This window comes from Patiria miniata, unplaced genomic scaffold (assembly GCF_015706575.1).
Source record: "Patiria miniata isolate m_02_andy unplaced genomic scaffold, ASM1570657v1 HiC_scaffold_3, whole genome shotgun sequence".
NCBI classification, from domain to species: Eukaryota; Metazoa; Echinodermata; class Asteroidea; order Valvatida; family Asterinidae; genus Patiria; species Patiria miniata.
In genome coordinates this window covers 15629401-15644194 of record NW_024037069.1, presented here as the reverse complement: position 1 = coordinate 15644194, position 14794 = coordinate 15629401, and positions in this window count along the sequence as shown.

The window sequence follows — 14794 nt, the reverse complement described above, 5'->3', positions numbered from 1 at the left end:
AGCGCCACCACGAGCCAGATGTATATTTTGGTATACTTTGGTGTACACAATAGGTAGCGCCAGTATCACAACTCCAGCAGTACCACTTATCATAATTTATGCCGTGAATTAACAGTACAGCGTCATCAAACTTATGAATTCTGTACATGTACATGTACATGTACATGTACATCGTCGGTCCGCGCGTGATCGTCGTGTGCATGTCCTTCTTTAGCAGGCCCACCAGCACGGTCACCCATACATGTCAAGCCAAGGGTTCCGTACGTAATTGTACCGGGTGTAACATCACATTTTAGTTTGAAAAGACACATCCACGCTTTGTAATCCTATTCAATAGTGCACATCACGAAGCGTAAACTAGTTTTTTGGCACGCATGTCCTTGTGTTTTTTACCACAGCGTCAAAACGAAAAGTTCAACAACCTTGGGGTGACAACATTCATAAAGTTGATAAAATTCTCTAAATGCTGATATAAGAAACATGCTAATTGGACAATAAATTCCGACGACCATTTTGGCTTGAAAAAAATATAGCCCGTCAGTGTTTTGATTAGTTAGCCCATGGTTAGCCCACAGTTTAGCCACCCACACACGCGCGCGCGCGTATTATATACATTGTATATAAATGCACGTGCCTATTGTGTAATGTGTTTTCTGTTGTGGGTGTATGCAGCACCCCGCGTATTTGAGCTTTTGTCCGTTTGCATATATCAACTTTTCATTATATGTTACGACTCGGCCCACGCGACCTTCGATACCCCCTCCTCCTCCAATATCGGTCCGGTACTATATCTACTTGTTTTAGAGCTGCATGGGTTAAAACCATTGATTTAAGTCTTACTAATGGAGATCAATGTAAAATGGAGATCAATGGTTAAAACACAGAGCATCTTTATCATCATTGTTTCGAATTAATTAAATCAAATCGAAATTTGTTCGGTGATGTTGACAAGTAAAAAAAAGAAGGAGGCACTGGCAAAAGCAACAACAAAACCGGCCCAATATTTTTCCGTTAAAGCACAAAACACAATTTGAAATTTTGTAAGACAAAATAATATACATGTACTAAAAAAAAAAGGAATAACGATAAAACTTGATCCACTCGTCAGCTCATGGTGTTGCTTGTGATCTAATGCCGCTTAGAGGTTTTATAAATTGGGCCTAATGCAAACATCAAAATTTGGGCGATTCGCCATGTTGTTTGCAACCATATGCGCTTCTCCTAAGGCCCCGTTTAACTTTAAGCTTGCATGGTGGGCCCATATGGTTTTCCTCGATTAAAAAAAAGTATGGTAATTTTCTTGGTAAAACCACCAACCCTCTTTGGCACAAAAATCATTACACACACCCTTTTCTGCATGCAGGGAAAGTGTCAGCTTCACGATTATTCCCTGCGAAAAATATCTTGAGACATGCTGGTCAACCATCCCATACACTATGGTAAAGGATAAATCATAATAAGCATCTCCAAGGATTTCTGTGGTTATGGCGTTACGCAGTCCACGGATGCACACGGAAGTAACTTAGTTGAAAACCGCGAAGATTTTTTTCAACGACAGAAATAAGATTTTGATACAGATTCAAATCCATTAATTCAAAATAAATTCTTTATTCAATAGCTTTTTTTAAAGAATATTAACAAGGTTTATGTAAATATGGTATGTCCTTTCTCTATGGTTGTGTCAAAAGAAAGAGTAAAAATAAACAAACTAAATAACAATTAATGCAAGCGTTCACGGTAATCATACCTACTTTTTTTAATGCTAAATGTAATAATAAATCATGGAAGAATATGCATGGACCCGAATCATCTGCCCAAGCCGGTTAATCTAACATTGGTCATTTCAAAAACGAAGGCTCCCCTTAATATCTATTCGTATTATTTTTTTTAAGCGCACGTTGTAATCGACTAAAATGCCGACACTGTGTAAAATAGTATCCGCCGAGCACGCTAACCTTGACAAAGTTACAGATCAATTGGCCCAAGTACATGTAATTCTACCTCCGTGGTTCAACCGAATGCTATTGTAATTGTTTGCACTAGTTAGTTTGGAATGGGAAGAACGACATGTCACAGCTGGCTCTGCTCAAACACGAGTTACATTTCGAAAGTTGACCGATCATTCGATGCGAAACCTCCCGCTCTGACTTGTGCCTGACTTGTGGTGACGTAAGCATAAATTATCATAAGTGGTATACTGCTGGAGTTGTGATACTGGCGCTACCTACACAATAGGAGGGCGCTATTTTGAGTGGGTAAGCTTTGTTGCATTTAACCCACTCATGGATTGGTGGGAAAGTTGGATTTCTTTCAAGATTCCACTTCCACAGAGTGCCCTTCTTCGAGAAAAGGCAGATCCCAATCCCATATATAGCTGTAGTCATCAAGTTATTGCAGACTCGTTTTCTGGCATTCGTTGATCTCCGAAAATTCGTAAAGAACGCAGGCTATGAGGTCACTTCACTAATGCCAAATTTACGAATCTCTTAGTGTGAAAGAAGTGAGTAAGCGGCATGAATTCCGGGGGAGAGAGTCGCGGGTTCAGAGTCAGTGCGGGAAATTGACCTACTCAGCCATTATAGTTTGCTTCAGCTGATATGAGGGTAAAGCCAACTGGACGACGGAACATGATCTGCAAGAGCCAATCAAAGAGCCTTTCTTGACGTGACCACTATGATTGGCCGACAGGTTCACTATAGACTTGAGAAACTGAGGAGCACTGTCACAACTCGGCTGTACGAGACTTAGGCCCTGCTTAGGCCCTACTTGAAGGTTGCAGTGAAGTCTATATCATTTTGCCATAATATTGACGAGCCCCACCCACACCCATGAATTTAGTGTTCTAATTAACGATGTGGCGGATTGGTTTTCCTTTTAGGCCTACCTGTCTTGACACCGCTGATAAATAAGATTTATGATTTGTTAAAACCCACATTTAAAGATGTACACACAATGTTCTTTTAAAACTTGATATTTTTTTCTCCTATTTGTTTCTCCTAAAAATGATTTCAGTTTGTATGTAATTTGTGTTAACGAAAAAACTACTTAACTCCTAATTTCGGCGTCAGCAACCCTCTGAAAATGGGCTTTCCTTTTGTGCATAAATAACCCGCCCTGCGAGAGCCGAATTATTGCGGCCAATGAATTCGAATTTTGCGAGGAAATAATGTAATGACTATAAACGTCGGTGTTTGTTGGCTCAATGTCTCACTCGAAAGTGAATAATTTTGATCGCTAGGAAAATAGCAATTTAAAAAATAAATTGTTTCGAGGTGAAACTCGACGAAAATAGCACGGGGAATACTTATCTTAAAGATTTGGCATCTTTTTTCCTGCTTGTGATGAGTGTTTTGCGTCTTATCAGGCGTGGCTTTACCGAGAGTTCAACAACCGGCAAATAAGTTGATTCAGTCTGCCGTGGGCGACATCAGGATCAAATTTTTAAAAACTGACATTCTTGATTGTCAGTTTTGTCCTCCTTTGACAAGATGGTATTTTGTTTTTGTGAAAGGGTCTTAACTTTCTCCTTCAAGGGATTAAGTGATGAAGATGCATTGTGAATCTAGCATTGTGGTCTAGCACCCTGTGTCCTCACTGCGGGGATACTACGTGGCCGAAGGGTTGTGTAAATAATCCCCACGGAGATGTGTTCACAATGTTTAAAAGGCTTGTTTTCAGGGCAAGCAGGAGAAGATGTATTTTTCCCTCTCGGGTGCTTCCTCAGGCCTGACTGCCCTCCATGCTGCCCCCAGCATTGTTTGCGGAAATGTCAGGTGAAGCTCTCTCTCTCCCAAATTCGGCACCTGGCTTTGTGGCAGGGTGACCGTTTTAGCCGAATTTTGGCTAAATTTGACAGAATTTTTCGGGGAAAAACCAGTTTGACAGAAAATTTAGCAGAGCGATTTTTTCAGCACTTTTCTAGCAGATTTCTGTAAAATTGGTGGTTTGAAAGAAAAATGGCAGATTTTACAAATATAGCTGTTTAGTTCTGAAAAAGCTTCAATTTGAGGTTCCATGACGTGTATTAGTAGAACTAGTACACAGTAAAGTACTTTAGACCATTGCAGGCCAGGCTAGACACCATAGATCCTAGCGCCGTGTGTAGCGAGACGAATCTCAAGACCCAGTCTTGGTTTTTACTGATAGAAATAATTGCCGAACCTGCGCTTATCATAATATATATTCCAAAGACGACCCATTGCGTCGCTTACTGAAGAGGCGACGGCGACAGCGACGCGTCGCCCTAGCGTTGCTGTCGCCGTCGCCGTCGCTTACTCGTTGCGATCATCAAAAATGTTCCTTTGGGTGATGGTCTGAAACGGTTGGTGCTGGAGGACTGAAGAGCGCCCTCCCGCAAACGAACCAAATGTCACATCTGCCCTTCCCAAATGCCCTTTATTATACAAGAGTGCTGTTCACCTCTAGATACATTTCTTTGAACCCTCACTGAGGTATTTTCAACTCTCATTTCCTCCCGACCGTGACATGAATGCAAATCATTGGTTATTTCCAGTTGATTGTTTTTATTTGATGCAGACAATAAAGTTCGTATTTCCGTGGATTTCCCTATTTTCATCTTAAGATTATTATCATCATCCCTGCTCCGCTCAAAGTTTCTCTTCTAAACCCAGACAGATATGACATTTTTATTGCAGGTCACAATTTTAACAACCATTGCCCTCTTTGTAAGGTGAATGGAAACACGGGCCGAAGGTCTTTTGTTTTCAGAAGTGCCGCTTTCAGTTGCGCGTCCTTCGCGCGAAAGTACACGGTAGCTTGTTTTGCCATTTCACAAAGTGCTCAAAATAGTGAGAATGATTTATTTGTCCGAATGAAAAGTTGTCTCTCTCAACCTATATAAAATGCCCCAAGAGAATCATTTTGATGGCCTTGTGGACACTTTCTGAATCAGTGAACAGGTGGGTTTGGCAACACGATGATGCCAAAATGAATTCTAAAATCGTTTTTGTGTTTGTCTGGCTGCGAAAATTCCCTAACTTTTGAACATTTCGAGAGGAAGGGCGGGTTTCATAATTGAGAAGAACAAAGCTCTTTCAGCTTTTTAAGCTCTGGCAGGAGATTCTTCTTGTCAAATGGTGGTCGGTCTGTTGGTCTGTCTGTCTGTCTGTCCCAGAGAATTGACCAAAAAGATTGGCCAAAAAATTCCGTGATGCCATACTGTGGTCATACTCTTTCCGAAAGTTTTCGGAAGATCGGCTTGTTTCGATCGTTGTGCATGCGCGCGTCCATTATAAAGTGACATTCCCAAAGCGGCCAGAGCTCAATATATTGTGCGCTCGTGCTTTTTTTCAGTCCGGGCCCTCTAGTCAATATTTGCCATGATGAACCAGTCTGGATTGTTACTGATATTCTATATAGAACCAATGAGAGATGGCTTCATAGTTACCAGCGGCGTAGCAAACGGGCGTGTTCCTGGAGGCAAAACCTTTGTTAATTAACTACCACCGTTCTCAAAGTTGCCGATTCCTCCCCCTAGCTCCGCCCAAACGAAGATGGATTGTGGTTTCGAATCTGTTTAAGGTCACAAACAAAGCAGATCTTTATGTTCATAATAATTGGGTCATCACAGCTGCTTTATTATGGTCATTTTGACAGCAACCTTGAGCACACAATCCGATTTGTCATAATAGTATGAGTGAAATTGTCGAACCGAGGACTTTTGCGAACATTTTGAATAGCACTTAAAATGAGGTCAGTCGACAAGCTTGAACTGAGCATAGAGCCCAGGAACACAGCTAGGCTCCACACAGTCCTCAACAGTCACAGTTATGGAAACAGAGTTATGTGTCAACACGGACCAGTCCGAACTGTTTGGGTATTAAGCTTTCAGCAAAATAGCATTGAAATAAAAATAGGAAGACCGTGCGGGCTAATGCGAGTTTGCGCATGGGCAAGTATATTATAGCCTCCCGAGTGACGCCACACGTCATAGAGACGATAGTTCGCGGTCTTCAATCTGAGTCCAATAAATTATACGCGCATTACTTCAATCGCAGCTGGCATGCTGTGCTAAGGAGACAGATCGACCGTGGGATTAAGCTTGTCAGATGCTTGGCTGCGATGTAAAATCATGCGAGAGAGCCCCTCATTCGTCTTCTGTGTTCAAGTTGTCTTGGCCTATATCGTTCAATCTTTGGTATAGGGTTTGGTAGAAGCATAGAGAAAGGATTCCACAACTCAACATGTCGTATTAGACATAAATACGTGGCAATTCACACTGGAAACGGCAACTAGATTCGACTAATTTGAAGTTCAAACATTAAGGAGTGGAGGAGGAGGCGGCTGGAACTTCAGCCTATACTACCGCTGTCATTGATACTTTTCGGCCCATTCGCCGGGTAAGTAAATGTACTGATCCGTAATTTGGATCCATATTTCCATGGTTCCACTAAAAAGGTGGATTAATCGCGAGGAAAGTTGATGGAGGGGATATTGTTTTGGGAGTCCCGTATGAGTTGCGGATCCTAAGAGGTTCGGAGTTGGATAGATGGTAGATTATCAAAAGTGTTGGCACACGGTCAATATTACACGGTCTAAAAGTAAGATTTTTTATAAGCTTTAATGATTTTTATGAGTTGTTTGGGGTGGTCCAATTTTGATGCATAGGTCCCTACCCCTGAGACATGTTGTATTGGCACCCTCATATATAAATTGTACTCTCAGATTATCGTCCCTTGCTCTATGGTATGATGCAGCTGCGCTAGTGAAATGTATACCCGTCATAATTACCAATGGTTATCGAGTTCGGACTCTTACTCCTATATCCCACAGACATTATAACGACCGTCTTTGGGGTAACTCATTCATACAAAAGTAAAACTTGTCGACCAACATTCTCTTGTGGGGTCTTGGGGAAGGGGACAGAGATGTTCAGTGGCCAGCTTGTATATTTATTCGTCTCTTCAATACATAATCGCCGTGAAATGTATGTATTCCGCAGTGTATGTATATGTATTTCGACGCGGCGGGTCTTCAAAGCATTTGAAATTATCAAATGTCATAATATGGCCTTGAATTCAAAGTGTGAAAGCTTCATAGTGCTGCAAATGAATTCACTAGCAACCAGCGCCCTGTTTATGGACGCTGCGGCAGCGGCAGCTAATGATCAATAAATCCAACCTCGTCCCCAGGGTGTCGAACAGTACGCGCCCATCACTACCTGCTCTCTCACCCTGGTATTGGATCATTTGCATATGTGCAAGATTTTTAAACACGTATGCAAATGAGGAATAGTCTGGTGCCTGGATATGCGTTACATTAGCGTTTGTTTTTGTATGCGGTGTCTGGGGTAAAAACAAAGTAAATTCGTCGCAGCGCGAGCACGGCGTGAGTTACGAAAACACGATTTATTTAATTAAACTGTTACGATCTTATCGAGACAACATGCAGTATCATATTTCATATTAACATGAACAAATTGGGAAAGGAAATTAGTATTTTCGAGAAGGCGTGGACGAACGATCGCGAAAACACGTACTGCACGTTGTGAATAATAACACCAAGTACACGATAAAAATCCATTACTAGCCAATTGCGGTATCGAATCAGGATACAGGAAGAAAGTTTCCTATCCAAGGCTTACTATTGGAAACGACGTTGGAAATAAAGTAAGCACTGGGGACGAGAGTGCACTAAATCTAGTTTGCCAAATTCGAGAAAGGGAAGCGCAAAGCATTGTGGGTAGTTATCGCCATGGTAAACGTGCATCGTGCGCATGCGTTGTGGGCACGCGGAAGTGTTGACCCCAGATCACTATAGTTGAACAAATTTTCAAAAACACGATTGAGGCAACCTCGTTTCCATGGGTATGATCTTGCTCCGCCATGTGGGTTCCCATCATGCCTTGCGCGAGTGAAGGAACGCGCACGCGCCCATGGAGTCGAGGCTGCGAATGCATGCACTTTATTAACGAACGCCATCTTGGTGGCATATACAGACATGCATCCAAGGTTTTTACCGTAAGTTAATTTTTTTTTAAAAATAAGTCAAGGTACTAAACTGCTTAATTAAAAAAAGAGAATTTTCTACAGAAAGTGGCGTCATATATTCGCTCAAATTATGGAACATGTATATAGGCCTAGACCTTTTGCGTAGCAGCCATCTTAGAGGGCAATGCCTTTTTTTTTGCTGCAGGGGACATGCATGAGTAACCTTTTTGTGCATCCATTGTTACTGAATTAAACTAACAAAATTAAAAGATGCCATCTAACATGGCCGCTAAGCATACAAAATGCCCTCTAAGATGGCCGCTACGCATAAGGTCTATTGGAAGTCAACATGCGTACGAAATCAATTTGATCGTCATATTTTAAACATCTTGTCAAATATACCAATCTGACAAGAAAGATGGATGGGAAATTCGCACATTTAAAGTAAGTTTCGGTTGGAACGTGTTTTTACATAATTTTGTGGGAACTTTGTTATGTTACCAACTTAGGGTTTGTAAGGTACGAAATTAAGACCATTTCAACGGACATAATGTGGACACGTAGACTTGGGTCAGGTCTCTGGAACACATTTCAAAACCGGTTATCCGTAGGAAGGAAACGCAGGACAGTGGTTGTTAGAATGTTAGTTTTGCCCACCATAGCGGAATTATGAGCTTCCTAGACGGAAGGAATCTGGAGGCAATTAGCATCGATGTCGAAGTGGGCTAATGACCAGTTTGCATGATAACTTGAAGGATATAACTGGAAAGTATCAGGTTTTTCATCATTCTGTTTGTCGGGTTCGATTTGTAGTTGACGTGTGGCTACATTCTCTTGGGGATACCCTCCGGGGAAACCATGATCATGAATCATTGATAACGGTTTGCCATAAATAAACAGATACATGACTCTGCACGATACTCCAAAATATTAATTGAAGGGTGTGAATCTTAAATGTATACAGGGCGAGTCAAAAAAAGAAGAAACCCAAATGTCGGGACCATTGTTTTAGTGAAGTTCTGCATGTAGCACTTTCAAAATCTAGGATATAAAAGCCTTATTCATAAGCTTCCTTTTAGTACAAGAACCATTCAAATCACTTATGTACTGTTCAAGTTACGGAGTTTTAAACACAACCACCGTTTTAAAGTTTTGTCCACGGATCACAAAATAGGTGTGTGTTCTTTCAGCAAAACGAAAACAGTTCACACACATCCTTATGAGATTGTTTTTGTTTTGATGAAAGAACGCTGATTTGTTTTTACCTTAAAACGGCGGTTGTGTTTAAAATTCCGTAACTTGAAAAGTACATAAGTGATTTGAATGATTCTTGTACTAAAAGAAAGCTTATGAATTGGGCTTTCATATCCTTGATTTTGAAAGTGCTACATGCAGAACTTCACTAAAACAATGGTCCCAACATTTGAATTTCGGGTTTTTTTACTCACCCTGTATTTTATAAACAGTGTTTATTCAGTGTTGTCCCGAGTGATTGTGAGGGGGAAATATCCCAAACTACTCGGGTGGGACTCGAACCCACGACCTCCTGCTTATAATTGTGCAGACGTCTCACCACTCGCCCACCCAGCTTGCCAGGGTCGGTTGGTAAGATCTATTTAACAGTCAACAAATGGTGAAATTGAAATCAACTGATATGGATTTAACATTAACTATCAAAGACAACAATTAAAAAATGCTGTGTCCAATTTTCCAAAGGCTTGCTAAACATTTATTTCTTTAAATGTCAATAAAAAGCTGTCTTTGCGCGGCCATGATCTGAAGGAGCGGTTCCGCCCACTGTGCGAAGTTCCTCCATGCGAACTTCCATGGACACGCACGACATAATGTGCCATGAACGGCAGGCCACCGGGCAGTGTGAGGCCGAGAGTTGACGGTCACGGTCGCCACAAATGCTTTTAAGAAACCAGCCACCACTTCTTGTTTTCATTTGCGTCTGGAAAATCAACAACAAAGTAAATCTTGTCTGTTTTGTGCGCGCATCGTTCACATTTTTTGACCTTCAGCAGACCTCATGTGTACGTGACTAGACAGTGTTTTTCTTTCGAATAAACTTTAATCCTAACTTTCTAAATAATTGTATCAAGAAAAAGATGTCTGTACTCAGAACTTAGAATGGTACCAGTATTTTGCTGCAATTTTCAAAAACAATGGATTTGGAGGATTAGTATATGTTATAGCACGTATTGTTATAGCACGTATTGTTAAACGGACTTGCTTCACGTTTTGGGCTTGTAGATGCTCGAAAATCAAGAAAACCAACCATGTTCTTGTAGTCTGGTTCCCTGACCCCACTTAAAATGAAACGGAGCAATTTATAGATGTCTTGTACCTCTTCACAGGTGTGTAATCAATTGCAAAGAAATGCGGAATAACTAAATATGAAAAATTAGGAGCAGTTTTTGACGAAAAAAAAAACAGTTTCCTCCAACACTGGTCGGCCGACCAGCGTTGGAAAAGTACAAGTTTTCTTGCAAATGTCAGCACACCAGGAACCACGATTTTACAGGATGCTTTGGACTGCCATTCCATAAACAATCCAGTAAAATGTTTCGTGATAATTTGATCATTTCGTTATTTGATGTTTGCAAATGTTGCATCTTCCCTTTAAAGAGGCATCCTCGTGCTATTCGAGTTTCACCCCGAAATATTTTTTTTCACTTTTGAATGAGAATTCGAACGAAAAAATCCACCGACTTTAGTTGTTATTATTTGTTCATTTATAAATTCGATTTAATGTGTGGCCCGACAATAATTCGGCTCTCTCGGGGTGGGCTCATTTGTGCGCAAAATGAAACCCCTTTTCAGAGGGTTACAGTCGCCAAACATCATAGAAAGCTATTTTCCCCCGTTAAAACAAAATGTAAATATTGAATTTTCGTTGGGAGAAAAATCCACAGAGCACGGAGCACGCATCTTTAATTTCAGTAGTTTGAACAGGTCACATAATGCGTAACTCAGTGACCACGGGGAATTCAAAAAGAAAACATATTTTCTGTTTTTCTTTTATTATTTCAAGCGGGTGCACAAGAGTTGTGACACCATCAATTTTTTATTGAGCTATAAAAACACAATCCTCGGCCCAGGGGATCCATAATTCCTAATGGATCACAGCCAACAAACACGCCTACTAGGACAAGGGTATCCACGGGGGATCAACCACCGTTGCTCACGGTGCGTTCAGGGGGTGTTTTGTTGGGCTGAATTCAAGTTCCTCTCGAGTTTACAAAGTGCTCAAAATGGCGGGAATTGTATTGTCCCCTCTCAGGAGGAATAAAGGTAAAACAGGGAAGTGTAGCACAGGACTTACATTTCGATGGTTTACTTTGAATGGCTCCATGTCCAAGCAATAAGTGAATGAATAAAAAGACGTATCCTCTCTGAGTGACCCCCGTGTACTATTTCCCAGGTCTGTATCCTGACTTTAAGGCGTGATCCCTGGCTGTATGACATACTGGTTTATGGCTTCTGACTAGCCGCCTCCTTTTTTTAATCAAATATTTACAATATACATGTATTTTGGGTTTTTTTCTATGTTCTTCCGAGCAAAATTGTACCTATGTATGCAATTTCAGAATCTGTTAAAAGCGTTACGGTTCATTTGGACACAAAAGAATCATAAAAAGAGTCAATACATTTGCAGAATCCAACTTGGAAATCCGCCATTTTGGGGGGAAAAACGGCCACCTCCTCCCTTTTTTCAAAAGTCCGAACGAGAAATTATTTCAGAAATCTGCTTGCTCGGCTTTTAGGTTATATTAAATTCATTTCCTTCAAAGTGTAACTTCGATATTAGTCAGACATTAAAACGTAAAGGCTGTAACCAATTATGTAGTTATTCCTCACTTAATTTAAGTTTGTCGTTTGAATTTCCTTGATAAAAAAGTTGTGAAAATATCAAACACGCACTTTTCGTGCTTTCACCATAGACAGAGTTGTATACCTAGGACCACCAGCGCGGGCACAAACACCAGACACACAGGCTGCATGTGTGCGAGGCTGGAACGTAATCAGGTTAACTTTTTTGACTAAATTTGATTAGAATTCTCTCCGCATTGGCTCCACCGGGGGCCCGGGGGACTTCATGCAGAGTCCCCGCTACCGAAACCTGCAAAACCGCAGTAAAAACGGCAAAATTATGCACGGTCTTGAACTAAAAAATATGATAGGGTAGGGTTTGCACAGCATGGCTTCAGACGATAGTCAACTAGTTGGTATTGGGTAATCGGTTTTGACAGGGGACACTGACAAGCGTTTCGTACGCGTTTGTTGGACGCGTTATCACATAATGGACGCGACATTATATACGGGGCATGGCACAGTCAGGTGGCTGGTGGTCGAAATCGTTACCGACTGGTCCAAAGCACCAAACTTCGAAGACGGATTCTTTATAGCACATAGAGAAGATATTTAGAAGGGGTGACACCTGAAATTCTTTTGGGAAGGGTGCCTAATTTGCATAAATCGTAAATAGTCGCCATGTAATATATTTATTCCCATGTTTTGGTATATATATTCTTTATTTCTTTTTGAAAAGTCTATTTTGGGGGTCCTACTTACATAAATTACATGTTGTAAAGCATATGACTGGATGATTATGAGGACATAATGAAAGATCCAAAATGACTACCACAGTTGCGCGCATTACTTTTTTTTTTTTTTTTTTTTTTTTTTTATAGATAATGGATGTTTATAATAATGTCTCCGTCAAAATTTTCTTACATGTAATATTGGGGATTTCCTTGAACTTGTTCAAGCCCCCCACACCAGGCAAGCCTTCGCCTACTTTTTAGCCAAATTTACGGACACCTCATTCCCCCCCCCCCCTTCTTGGATCATAATGCCACTTGGCTAGCAGGGGTGATTAACGCATCCCGCGGTTAAGACTATAGGAATATTAGAAAAACACAAAGCAAAGTGCAACTTCAGAAGCACGATGGAAATCGTGCGTTCTCTTGCAGGGCAGAAAGCACGATTCCCGGTCCCATCTTAATTTCCAAAAAAAACCCAGTTCCGTTGTCCTTAAATTGCAACATAAAACGGTTATTTCGACCGACTTGACCGCTGGAAACATGGTACTCAATTTCTGAGAAAACCACTAACGTCTTCGATTAGGTTACCCGGGCTGAATTACTTTGGGTAAGGACACCTGCGAAAAGGGCACCTCTGTGGCTACGCCACTTCTTCCGTACTATTCCCAAGATGGCGCCGCGTCTGATCACCGTAGCCTGATCGGTAAACCACTAACTGTTTATTTCCATTGTGTGAGGACGCTGACATTTTGACCCACATGCTTAAAAGTACCGCTGAATGTCAATTTGGGAAATTGAATCATTGGCAGTGGAAGGAAATGTAATAATGTGCGGAACATGTTCGAGTTCAGCCGGGTCATGAGTCACATTATATAGAGAATGCAATGTGACGACCGCTTGGAACCGTGCACATGAGTTGAGCTGGGCCTATCACTTCAGTGTTTGTTCTGGAAAGGCTGTTTGTAATTATGAAGCTATCAAACCGCTTCCCCCACCCCTCCCCTGCTCTGCCTCATTGAGACCTTTATGGATTTCGGTCCTGTTTTGTGTGCACTCTAAAAAAAAATACTTCAAAACTGCATAGTTGGTTCAACTGGAAAAGTCTAGCTTGACTCCCAGCCGAACTGAGAGTCAGTCCAATAACTGTACTTCTTGTCAAGATTTTGACTGCAAATTCACTAACGGAATCACGGTCGAAAAATAAAAAAAGATCGGCGTCAGTCAGAATCAGTCAGAATTGTGAACAAAATCGCTCTTGTGTAGTTGCTATGCACGCAGCCCAGAGTAAACATGTATGATGACAAGTGTGAAAAAAACTCGCAGTGTTGATGGGTTCCAATTTGCGAGGAGGTACCGGGTATGCCAAATGGCGAAACTATAGGGTTAGACTTGGGGAGGGGGGGGGGCACCTGGGGTCAGGGGTGCACCATTTTTTCATGCGGGCTACTGAAGGGAAATGATATAATTATAGGCCTACATGTATTACTTTTATTCACTTAAAGGTTATAAATGGGGGGGGGGGGTGCACCTTGGGGCACGGACATCCACGTGGGGGACATGTGCCCGCCTCCCCCGTACTAACGCCACTGGTGGTACCTCGGAAGGGGCACTTTCTGGTGATCATGGGCACTCCATTGGTATCTCATCCTCAACAATAGAAGGCTCATTTTTGAATTCTCCAAAATGTTAACGGGAGAGGGGCACAATCAGGGCACATGTGTAGGCCTCGAGTAAAGGGATCTGCCTCCCCCCCCCCCCCCCCGTGCGCCCATGCCCCCATTTGTGCACCCATGCGCCCCCCCCCCTCCCCCGGCCACTCGTGCGCCCCACACCCTGAATTATGCCATTGAAACCTCCATGTCCAAGTTTTGGTTCTGGAGAAAAATCGGAAATGTTTTCTTCCATACATACATTCTAATGTAAGCGAGGGAAGAGAGTGGAAGGGGGGGGTGGAGCTGGGTGGCAAGATGTCAATGCTGTATACAAAATTGCAAAATATCAACCTTCAACACTACCTTCTTATTTTGCCGGTAAGAAAGCTAAGCACACTTACGTTTGGGTTCTCTCATGGATACGAAATGAAAGGTTTATGATTTCAAGACTTATTATAGAACTGTTTCCGGCCATTTCAAGTACCCATTACAGATGCGGATGTCGAAGTACATACACCCATGGTGCACCGAAGTAAGACCCTCCTATTTATAACAAAAATAAACCGTAATGGGAGGACCATAGGTTGTGACTTATTAAAATCACGTGATAATTTTATCTAATCGTGATGCTACTTGTTGATTT